The sequence below is a fragment of the Herpailurus yagouaroundi genome, unplaced genomic scaffold, assembly GCF_014898765.1.
Source record: "Herpailurus yagouaroundi ecotype Mexico unplaced genomic scaffold, PumYag 67690, whole genome shotgun sequence".
NCBI lineage: Eukaryota > Metazoa > Chordata > Mammalia > Carnivora > Felidae > Herpailurus > Herpailurus yagouaroundi.
Window position 1 is genome coordinate 88,628 of NW_024420490.1, and position 12,600 is coordinate 101,227.

Below are 12,600 nucleotides of genomic sequence, written 5' to 3' on the forward strand. Positions count from 1 at the left end.
TTATCTGACCACATGACATCCAAGTTATGGTTTCAGCTGGATACAGTAAGATGATTGCCAAGCCGTGGACAACGAAGACTCAGGGCCCAAGACACTGGAGAATGTTACTCTACAGGTCAACGTTGGGATCTAGAAGCATCTGCAAACTTAAGACAAAATATTCCCCCTCGGAACCTACCAACACATCTCCTAGTGTCAGAGCTGTGCGTGGCTCGGAGTTCGTGAGGTATTCTCTACTACTGACTGTACTCAGACCACAAGTAAGGAGACAAAAGAGACAACTCATCGTCTTTAACAGGAGTAAGACCAAGAAAGCCAAGAGAGGTCTTGCCTCACTTGCTTGGGTATCTTCTAGCATTTGCCAGAATGTTTTTCTTTTCTACAGTGGAAATTGAAGCACTTGAAAGGCTGCCAGCAAGGAGTGTTTATTTAGGACGGACTGCCATTTTCCATCTCCCACAGTTTGTGTTTACTTGTAGGAAATGGCCTTCTAACCAACCTATTGCAACCAACATCTCAAAAACAAAAGGTTTCTGATTACACAGAAGATAGACTGTATTTTTCTGCGCAGGCGTAAGATAAGAGCGACAATTCTCTCTCCTCTCTGTATTTTTGTGTTTATGTTCAACTAAAAATTCCTTAGCTTTCAGCGTACCACTATCTACACTTATAAGTCAGTTTTTAGGGTTCTGTTTAAATCTTTCACATTCTACCACTTCTGAATGCTTTAGCTGTCCACAAGGACAGCCAGCAACGTTGGAAGGCAGGCCTTAAATTCTCAGCGCCACGTTCCGTAAGAGGTACGTGGTCACACAGAACCCAGTGCGACTCCAAATCCTTGACCCTCATCATGTATTTTTCTAGGAAACGTCCCCCTCTCTGTGCAGGAAGTGGCGTCCTTCTGACGGTTCTCCCCAAGCCAGGAAGGCGCACTGTGTCCAGACTGGTGGGTTCTTCGTCTTGGAGAGAACAAGTGGGGAGTCCTACTCCACAGGAAAGAAGGCCGAAACCTCTGCTCTTTCCCCCTTTCCCCCTTTTCATTTCCCTCCATTCCTTTCCCCCTTTTTCATTTTCTGTCTGTCCCTTCCTTTGCCACTTGGCTGCCTTGCTGTAACATGCAAACCTCTGTTTTTTCCCCCCCCGAGTGCTGTCCCTTTTCCGCACTTGCATTTCCTCTCTGGAATTCCGAATTTCCACCCATCTATCTACACACCTATCCAATCACCCCCAGAATTTCTAGACCCATTTGTCTCGTTCTGATCTGCGTTCCTGGACACTATCGTCGCTGTAGCGGACAAGACCAGCAGATGGCTCGGATGGTCTGTCAACACGTCTATCTGTATTGAGTTTTAACGCCCAGCACTGGTCGTGTTTCCGTCTGTTAAATATATAAACAAAGTCCTAGAAGTCCCAAATCCCCCAGTCAGTAGTAACAGAAAGATGAGACGTCACGAGGCTACTGAAGCGAAGATACCATCTTGCGTGCCCGCGAAACATCCTTACATGCAAGTCGCTGCCAACGTTCTGCGCGTCCAACAGAAAAACTGGGCAGAAAAATCAACAAAGTGAGCTATAAGGCAGTTTTGGCCAAAGTCCAAACAATGTTTAACATAATTAAATATTCAGAGACCAAATTTTAACGTTTACCAGTAAGTTTCTCTCTCAGAGTCTATTTTATTTTTAATTTTTTTTAACGTTTATTTATTTTTGAGACAGAGAGAGACAGAGCATGAACGGGGGAGGGTCAGAGAGAGAGGGAGACACAGAATCCGAAACAGACTCCAGGCTCTGAGCCGTCAGCAGAGCCCGACGCGGGGCTCGAACTCACGGACTGCAAGATCATGACCTGAGCCGAAGTCGGACACTTAACCGACTGAGCCACCCAGGCGCCCCTCTCAGAGTCTATTTTATTAAAAAAAATTTTTTTTCAATATTTATTTATTTTTGGGACAGAGAGAGACAGAGCATGAACGGGGGAGGGACAGAGAGAGAGGGAGACACAGAATCAGAAACAGGCTCCAGGCTCCGAGCCATCAGCCCAGAGCCTGACGCGGGGCTCAAACTCACGGACCGCAAGATCGTGACCTGAGCCAAAGTCGGACGCTTAACCGACTGCGCCACCCAGGCGCCCCTCTCAGAGTCTATTTTAAACACATAAGGATTCCTGTTCTTTATGAATTGCAGATGATTTCTAAACGCAACGCCTAAATATCCCATCTAAACTCTAATGCAATGCTAATCCCACCTATATTTTTGCACAGTTTAAATACACGAATTATGCCTCTATTTGGCCTCCTTTTTGCCACTCAGGCCCTCACAATATCCATTTCTGTACAGAAAATGGAAGGGTTTGCTAATCCATTAGTCACCCAGCTCTAAGTGGATTAATGCTGGTGCAGTAGAAAATGACTATAGATCACATCAAATGAGTAATTCCAATTTTGAACTTTATAATCAAGCCCAAAAGGCCCTCCAAATTATAGCTTTAACACCTGCTTAGTAGCAGGGATCTTTTTTAAGCAACTTTATGAATACTGCGATTTAAATATTAACGGGTTTTAAAACTGTTATTTCTTTAATTTTGTTTGTTTCAAGACAGAGAAGGTAAAGTGCAGGACAAACGCCTACGTTTTCTTTCTCTAGTCGAAGCCTAGAACTACACGGATGTGCAATGGCCATGACGAAGATACTAGGGGAGCTAGCTACCAAAAAAATAAACGAAGACTTTCAAACACTTGACATGCTTACTCAGGCAACTGCCCTACATCGCCCGTGTCCCTCGCCTGGCAAAACTAAACGTGAGAACGATATACGACTGCACACAAACTAGAACGGCCATAATCAGAAAGACAGTCACAAGCATTGGTGAGGATAAGGAGACATCAGACCCCTCGTTCACGGCCTGCCGGCAAGAATGGAAAATGGTGCAGCCACTCTGGGAAACAATACGGAAGTGCTTCCAAGAGTTCAACGGAGTTATTAACGCATGGCAACGCCACTCTTAGGCATATAGCCAAAGAAAATAAAAACAAATGTCCACGCAATAACTTCTACATGAAAGTTCACAGCAGCACTGATCATAATAGCCAAAAAGTACAAACCACCCAAGTGTCCATCAACTGGTAAACAGATAAACAAAATGCGGTTGGTCCACACAGTGGAATACTGTTTGGCAATAAAAACAAAGTACTGCTACATGCTTTGACATGTATGAGCAGGTTGTTCAGCGGGAAAAAAAAAAAAAGCCAGACGTAAAAGAATACGTAGAAGTCCATTTATAGAAAAACATTCAGAAAAGGCAAACAGTGGATAGAAAGTGGATTCATGGTTCCCCAGGGAACCTGGGACTGGGCATGGGAACAGGGACTAACTGTAAATACACTCAAGGCATCTTACTGGGTGATAGAAATGTTCCAAAATGGGATTGTGGTGGTGACTATACAACTTGGCAAATTTACTAAAAGCCATTCAATTGACGTTAAAACCAGTCAACTCTCCGGAACCTAAATTATACCGTAAAACAATTTTTAAAAAAAAAAAAAAAAAAAAAAAAAAATGTCGGGGAAATAGTCAGGAAGCAGGTATGGTAATTTGGGTCAGAGATGATGATGGCCCGGGCCAGGGAGGAATGAAATAAGAGAAAGGTGAACTCATTCACAAGGAGCTGAGAAGATGTAACCGTCGGGATCTCCACAAAGCCCTTCCTTACCCGCTTTCGTATCAAACTCAAGGGGCACCAATGCTAGGTCCCATTCATTTCGACCTGATCACACGCTACCTTCCATTGTCAGTTGATTGCTTCGTGCACACGGTCATTGCCTGGAGGCCAGATGTGTCCCTGGTTGCACCATACTCACGAACACACCGATGGTGAAACAAGGGAACATCATCAGCCCCGGGCTGACTATCATTGATTATCCTGGATTATATCAACAGTCATCATAACGGGAAGACAGTAAAACTAGCAATTACCTTCACATAGGAGTTGCTGGGAGATGTCACTTCAAGAATGGAGTAAAAATCAATTTGTTAGAAAATAACCACCATAACCGAGAGCAAAAAAGGGAAAAGAAAACGCAATCATGGAGTTGGCCAAGGGCAACATTTGTGTTTTGGTGGGAAAATTAAAAATATACGGACACTTTGAAGAACAGGCTTATCTTCCTAATTCAGAGTCTGTCCATTTCTTAATTCAAGTCTTAAGCCCACACAGAGCAAGAGAGAGAACAGGGCCCAGCAGCTAAGAGTCTGGATCGTGGTTGAACCACTCACGTGAGCTTGGACAGTAAACATGTGTAAGCCCTGTAACAGCCAGCTTCCTTGAAAAAAAAAATGAGAACACTAAACACCTTTCACAAAGCCCATGGGACACATCGATGAAATGACATGCAACCCTCAGGACACGCATCGAATCAAAGTATGACTTTTTATCACGGGGGTGACGGACTTTCCGTCCTGGAACCACGGCCCAGGTGTCCAGAACCTCGTGGAGAAGGCCCTGGCGCTTGGGTCAGTGCTGCTGTGACTTACTCGAAGGCTCGACTGGCCGCGTTTTGGCACTCTGCCAACGCTGAGCTGGTTCCTCCAACCCCCGCCGAGATCCCTACAGCTACTCACAGCTTGAAAGAAATAGTCAAGAGTGCCCGGATTCTGAGCCTGAGCTGGGTTCTAATTCCAGCTCTGCCAGCTTACTAGCTGGATGGCCTTGGGCAATAGCTTATGTCCTCTAATCCTCAATTTCCTCACCCTCGAACTGAGGATGATAATAACCCCTTAAGGCTGGTGGGAGAGCCCCTCATACGCTAACTGTTCTGTCTTAGAGGCACACTGATTTTCAGGAAAAAGATCGCTTGTTACTTGGCTTCTTTACATTTCTCTTGCCGGGTGTCCCCAACAGACCAACGCCTCTTTGGAGCGAACTCCTCTCCACCTTCCTCCTTAACCCTAAGCAATCGCATATCCAACACGGTGTATACCGAATTCCACGGAGAATTGTTCAACGTTTACCAAAAATGGTCTCTTTGAAACGATTGCCATTGGCCTTGCCTATTACAAACGAAGGGCCAAATCAAAGAAAAATGCATCCCGGTGTCCTCAGGTCAACATCTTCCATCAAGAGATGGAAACCACTTTTTTAAAGTTATCGTACACCAAACGTGTGAGATGTTCAACGAGAATAAGAGAATTCCCTTTATACAGCTTATGTATTTTTGGTCTATAGCAAGAATATCTGGCTTTCGTTAAAAGATAACCGAGTATGTGGAAAATTCCTCTGTGTGTTGTATTAATAAAATACAGAAGGGAGCTTTCTAAATATTTCTCATGTGGGCTGACAGGTAACACATGACGGTTCCTAAGGAACCTATCTTTGTTTGAGTTCCTCTAGGACCCGAGCCTGAAACAGAGCTTGGATGCAAGTCGTTCATTTGGGAGTTGATCCCAGGAAACGTGGGTAAGGGAAGTGCGAGAAGGGAAGAGGAGGTAGGCAATAAAGGTGGGTTAACAAGTAAGTTGTCGCCGTGGGCGACTGGGTCTTAGGCCCACCACAAGGCTCTGAGAGACAGTAGGGAGGACGTGTTTCAGAGCAATCCCACCATGCGGCAGGGGAGCTGAGGTATTTACACACCAGCTCCCATCAATCACTGCTTGGGGGCCGCTCCCGGAGGGTGTTAATTCTCTTGACACTTCTGCCCTGCCAACAGATGAGCAAGGCAGAATCTGGTGGCCAAAACCCTCGAGCAAAGAAAAGCAGGGGCTGGCACTTGGAAGTTGGACCAGAGTTCGCTGAAGTGCTAAGGGGAGGGGGTATGAACAGGACCCACAGCACCCGCCACAGATAGGTTACTTAGGCTATTAAAAGGAAATGGCACGAAAACACACATCAAGATAAAGGCTAGGGACGCCTGGGTCAGTCAGTTAAGCGTCCGACTCTTGATTTCGGCTCAGGTCATGATCTCACGGTTCATGGGATCGAACCCTGCATCAGGCTCTGTATGGACAGCACGGGGCCTGCTTGGGATTCTCTCCCATCTCTCTCTCCCCCCCCCTCCCCTGCTTGCACACACACGTTCTCTCTCTCTCTCTCTCTCTCAAATAAACATTAGAAAAAGATAGGGGCTAGAACCTTCAGAAATGCCAATCCCTGCTCAGAAGTGAGCTATACTATGAAACATGAATCGGACGTGAATCCACAGAGCAGTGATTGGATTTTTTATCTTGTGTAATGCTTTTCTTATACATATTTTATCTGCTTTTTATCAAGTATATCATGATATGAGCCATAACTAAACAACATTGTGGGTGCAGGGTCATCAAACTGGTTTTGTAGAAGGCCAGAGAGTAAATATTCTAGGCTTCTGTCGGCCATGTGGTCTCTGTGCCACCTGCTCAGCTCCGCTATGGCAGCACAAAAGCAGCCAGAGACAATATGGAAGAGAATGGGTGTGGCTGTGTGTCAAAATGTTTTCATTTACAAAAACAGGGGGCTGATGTTTTGCAAGCAAAGGGAAAAGGGAGCTCCAAGATTATACGATTGCTCTTATTTTCACTTATAACAGCATGCCTTTGACATACCTCGTCTGATCCTGCCTCTTCTCAGCCCTTCTGATTTTTCCCTCATCTTTAAAAATTTAATAGCTAATGCCAGGACACAATTGGAAAATCAAAACAACGGAAGGACCCATGCTTTGAAAATTCCCACTTCCCTGGCTTCTATCGGTCTTACTTGCCCCCCCGCGAGGTCACCACTTTTAAGGGTTAGAGCGTAAGTACACTTTATGCAAAAAGCAGCACGCTGTATCTACCATTCTGCACTTTTAATTTAACAGACACAAGAAGTCTTTCCACACAGCGATGTGCAACGTCCTCGTCCTTTTTTCCCCCCAGCTGCGTAAGGATTCCTGGTGGGAACGTACCCTCTGATGGTCCTCTCGGAGACCCAGCCGGCCCCCCGAGGGGGGGGGGGGCGGGGGGCAGACCCTGCTTTCGGGTCTCCAGACCGACCACGCGTCGTCGACAAGAGCTGCTCACGTTTGCATTCCCAGAGGCAGCACCCCCAGGGTACCTCGGGACCTTCTTTTCATTGGAAAAAGGCAGAAAGACCCCTCCTGCAACTATGCACTTAGGTATCTGTGCCCCCGAGAGCACACCTGCGCGCGGAGGGAGGCTAGCGGGCTGCTCACAGCTGCACTCGCGGCTAAATTGATTACAGCCACACAGACGGATCAAAGGGGAAACGCGCGCACGTGGAGTCTGCAGGCATCCACGTGCAGCTTCCCCCCCCCCCCCAAAAGGGGTCACACGGAGCTCACTCGGCTCTCCCGGCAACGAAAGCGCGACACACCCGAGACGGTTCTGCCCCGGGGCAGCCATCAAAAAGACTCCGGCTGGTCACGCAGGCCACCCGCCCCGCCTACACGGATCAGGATTCCAGACTCCAGGAAGGAAGGCAGGTGTTCGGGATCGACCGTCTTGTCTGGACAGTCTAGGTCCCCCGAGCGGCCTTATCGGGAAGGGCAAGTTTCACATCCGCGTCGGGAACGTGTTTTCCGGCCGAGCTGGCACACGCCGGCCAGGGGCCGACGTCGCCAGGGGGCCTCGTTAGGGAGGGCGGCCTCGGGCCTGCCTCGTCAACCTCCGGCCCGATCCGATCCGGGTTGGCACTGTTTCGGCGATGCTAACCAGCTAGTTTGAAACCACGCGGCCGGTGGCCGGAAGGGGATGCGGCTTCTGGCGAACTCTGGCTCGGAGGGAGGAGTTCGAACCAGGTGGGCTGCGAGCCTTGACCCCAGCCGTGGCTCCCAGGTGCTGCCGCCCGCCGATGCGCCTGGCGTGACAGAATGGTCTCCGGACAGAATCAATTACTAGTTATTCCAAGCTGCTTTGAAAAAACGACCCCATTCTTTCATTCTGCAGAACTACCAAGGGCCAAAAAGGAATAGGGGGCTGGGGCTGGCTTCCTAGATTTCCCTGCAAGAAAGGCCGTCGTAGCTCGGGGAGAGAGAGAGAGAGCAAGCAGAGGAGGGGCAGAGAGAGACAGAGACAGAGACAGAGAGAATCCGAAGCAGGCTCCAGGCCCTGAGCTGTCAGCACAGAGCCCGACGCGGGGCTCGAACCTACAAACCGCGAGATCATGACCTGAGTCAAAGTCAGACGCTTAACTGACTGAGCCACCCAGGCGCCCCAATTTTTTTAAGTTAATGGCTATACCCGCGTAACCGGATCCCAGATTTTTTTTAAAAAAACACGTCGCTGGCACCCAAGAGCCCTTCCCCTTGTGCCCCTACAGGTCCCAAGCCAGCCACTACTACTCTTTGACCACCACGGATACGCTTACTCAGTTTTGACTTTTATATAAACGGATCGTGTGGAATGTTCTCTTTTGTGCCTGCTTTCTTTTGTTCAACAACTTGCTTGCGAGGCTCACCTACGTGGCTGCCGGCTACAGTGGTTTATTCGCTCTCGCTGCCGATAGAAATCCATTGTATGAAGATGCCACAGTTTATTCAGCCCACTGTGAAGGAAAGTTGAACCGTTTCCAGGTCGCAGCTATTATGAAGAGTTTGCGTGTTCATTTGCAACAGGCTCGTAGAAAGTTTGTTTTAATCGAGGAATAACACGGAGCCAAGCGCACAAAATCCTTAGTTGATGGATTTTACACGCACAGGCACACACCTGTGGAACCAAACCCAAGAGCAAGATACAGAATACGTCTGTCAGCACAGGGCCTGCTTCGGATCCTCTGTCGGCCCCCCCACCCCCGCCCCTCCCCTGCTGGCTGGCTGTCAAAAATAAAAACAAACATTTAATCCCCCACCCCACCCCCCAAAAAAACCCAACACCAATCACTTGAAAAACAAAAGCAATCTGCCCATCTTTATTTATTTATTTATTTTTTAAATTTTTTTTTTTCAACGTTTATTTATTTTTGGGACAGAGAGAAACAGAGCATGAACGGGCGAGGGGCAGAGAGAGAGGGAGACACAGAATCGGAAACAGGCTCCACGCTCTGAGCCATCAGCCCAGAGCCTGACGCGGGGCTCGAACTCACGGACCGCAAGATCGTGACCTGGCTGAAGTCGGACGCTTAACCGACTGCGCCACCCAGGCGCCCCTAAATCTGCCCATCTTTAAACCCACCGTGCACCCTCCACGGAGGTGGCGCAGTGAATCTGGTCAAGACACACGAGGTCTACGCCAGGCCCCGCCATTCGCCTGGGGACTCACGAAGGTCACCGCAGCCCATTTGGTCATCTGCCAGCGAGGAGGTGGAGCTACAGGGACCCCAGGGCCCTCTGCAGCTGCACAAGGCCGCATGTCAAAACCACAGCCTTCCCTGCCAGGTCCTGGTTCCCAAACCCACATTCTTTCTGTTTTATCCCGGGGCTGGCTCGGTAGGGACGAGGAGCAGTGAACCACTGTTTCCCACTCATTAACTCTCGAGTTTCTTATGCGTCATTAGATCATCCCTCGGCCTTCTCTTCCTCCGGCTGCCGAGTTGTAGCTCTTTCAGTGTGCGCGTGTTGGCTCTACTCCAAGTCTTTGCGGCTCACCTCAGAACCTTCTCTAATTCTCTACATGCCTCTAGAAACTTAAGGAGCCCCGACAGAATGGTGTTTTCAGAAAGCCGACCGAAGGCAGTTGAGGAGACAGAACTCCAGACAACAAACATCGCGTCCAGAACCTTCCCCCACGAAGCGTGGGCAGAAGCCAGCAGCCCCGGCGTCACCTGGCATCTCGGGACGACGGAGTATGATCACACTCCTCCCCGGAGCCCCTGGATCAGAGTCGGCATCTGCACAAGACCCCCAGGGGCCCCTATGTACACTGAAGGGGGGAAAGCAAAGGATGTCGATTTAAAAGTGAACCTTGGGAACACATGGTTTACTGCTTTCAACTGCTGCAGACCGAATGGCTTAAAGCCAAACAAATTTACTGTCTTCCGGTTCTGGAGGCCCAAGACCCAAAATCACTTTGCTGGGCTAAAGTCCAGGCGTCAGAAGGGCTGCTTCCTTCGGAGGGCTCTGGGAGCGAATTTCTGGGCCTTTCTCAGCTCCTAGCGGCCACCTGTATTCTCTGGCTTGTGGTCCCTTCCTCTGTCTTCCGAGCCGGTCACATAAGCGCTTCAAATCTCTGTCCCTCTCCTCTGGGCGTCCATCCTCACACACCTCCTTTGGACCCTTCTGCCTCCTCCTTACAATGAGCACTGACATCACTGGACAATCTCCCCGTCTCGCGATCCCTCATCTGGTCTGCAAAGTTTCCTTTGCCATATAACGTAATGTAGTCACAGGTTCCAGGGCGGGCGGCCTGGCCCCTGCGGGGAAGGGGGGTAGCATTATTCAGCCTGCCACACAGGAGGAGGAAGAGAAATCCGATACAGTACGGCGACGATGGGGAGCCAACACCCCTGATCAATCATCACTTATACAGGCAGAAGAATCCGGCGCGAAGAAATGACAGTGAATGGCTTCCATTTCCGTATCACACAAAGACACCGAGATGCTGGCCGACTAGTGCCCTCCGCCAACAGAAACAAGGACGTGAGCCATGGTTCACACAATCCGGGGCTACCGCTTAATATTTAAGGCAGCTTGGGTGTGTTTTATGGAACCGAATCTAAACGATCGTTTGATAACTGCAGGTGATGAAAAAAACTGAAACTGACGCAATTCACTAGCAGGAGCGAGGATACACGAGGATGCGGAACTCCCGGCGCTTCTGGGGTTCACGCTCCTAGGGAAACAAACAAGTAAGCAAGGTCTGTGGTGCAAGCGGACGGGATGGGCGATACAGGGGTAAGGACTGGCTCAGGGCCTCGTTCACACCACCACAGTGGCTGCCTTCCCAGAGTGCCAGCGGGCACAGGGGAGGACCCGGCTCGGCACCGCACTCACCGACAGTTCAGGTGCCGCGCAGATCTCAAAGAAGTTGTTGAGGCGAGAGGGAGTCCCGTCTACTGAAGGTCCGAAGGCACCCCCTTTTGCACAAGATGTGCTAATTTCAGCCGCACTCGTGGGAAGGCATGCTACTGTTCTAGTTCTTGTGGCAGCGACTCCAAACGATCCTACCTCTCTTCCAGCAGTAACTATTTGTGCTTCCTGGGCGCCTGGGTGGCTCAGTCGGCTAAGTGTCCGACTTCGGCTCAGATCATGATCTCGTGGCTCGTGGGTTCGGGCCCCGTGTCGGGCTCCGTGCTGACAGCTCGGAGCCTGGAGCCTGCTTCAGGCTCTGTCTGTCTGTCTGTCTCTCTCTCTCTCTCTCTCTGCCCCTCCCCCGCTCGTGCTCTCTCAAAAATAAATAAACGTGGGGCGCCTGGGTGGCGCAGTCGGTTAAGCGTCCGACTTCAGCCAGGTCACGATCTCGCGGTCCTTGAGTTCGAGCCCCGCGTCAGGCTCTGGGCTGATGGCTCGGAGCCTGGAGCCTGTTTCCGATTCTGTGTCTCCCTCTCTCTCTGCCCCTCCCCCGTTCATGCTCTGTCTCTGTCCCAAAAATAAATAAACGTTGAAAAAAAAAAATTAAAAATAAATAAATAAATAAACGTGAAAAAAATCGTTTTAATTTAAATATTTGTGCTTCTTCATCTCCCATAAGAGGAGTCTTTTTTTTTTCTTTTTTTGCTCTCTTAAGAACAGGTGGTGCTAAATCATTCTGTTTGCTCCCCTCTCACAAGCTCATACTTATTTCCTATCACTGTGGCTCTCTGTGGGGCAGAGGGACCCACACCTGTAATGTTCTTCCTTCTCGATGTTGTAAGTACTCCCACCATGGCCAATCTTTAGCTACCCATGTGCTGTCACTGAAGTCAGTCGCTACCCCTCCAGCAGACCAGCGGACCATCGGGAACCCTCTGCAACCACGTGTGTGAAGGTGACAAACCTCAGGGTCCTTTACAATCGGAGTCTTCCCGACATGCTCCAGTGGGGCCACTTGCACACACGAATTGTGACCTCTCTGCCACTGCTCACGTTACTTCCAGGATAGTGTATCCAGCCCCTTCGAAGCCTTCTCTGCCGGCGACCCCCCCCCCAGCTATTCCTCTCCCCCACTGATTGCTCGCGCTGTGTTTTGATCCATCCATACTCAGCCGCGCCACACACCTTGAATTGTATTTGCTCATGTGATTTCTCGCTGGTTTAGTCTGCAAAGTCCCGACAACTTCTGTGACAATAAAGACTGCCAGCGTAGGCATCCTCACCATCACCCTCGGTATCTTTCACAGCAGACGGGTGTACACTTCATTTCTCCTCTGACATCATCTCAACAGTCCCGTGACCTGGATCTGGGTGAAAACCATTCATCCCTGTTCTAAAATACAAAAAAAAAATCTAGGTATCATGGAGCCTTACAATTGGCAGCGAGGGTGCTTTTTTAGCTTTGAGGTAAAATTTATATACGTTACACTTCGCCTATGGTTTTAAGTATTTGAGACAGAGCTTGCACGTGAGCGGGGGACGGGCAGAGAGCGAGGTACGGAGAGAGTCCCAAGCAGGCTGGAACTCACGAACTGTGAGATCATGACCCGAGCCGAAGTGGGACGCTTAACCGACGGAGTCACCCAGGTGACTCCCCGCGCGGGGGGGGCGAGGGGGGGTGTTTGGC

At 49.6% G+C, this 12,600-nt stretch overlaps 1 protein-coding gene across 1 annotated transcript in view; it reads right to left on the bottom strand.

The window, feature by feature from the left end:
• The window catches only part of GPM6B (glycoprotein M6B), a 79,789-nt gene that overhangs the window by 66,324 nt on the left and 865 nt on the right, over positions 1 to 12,600 (bottom strand). The gene's annotated exons all lie outside the window — the stretch shown is intronic.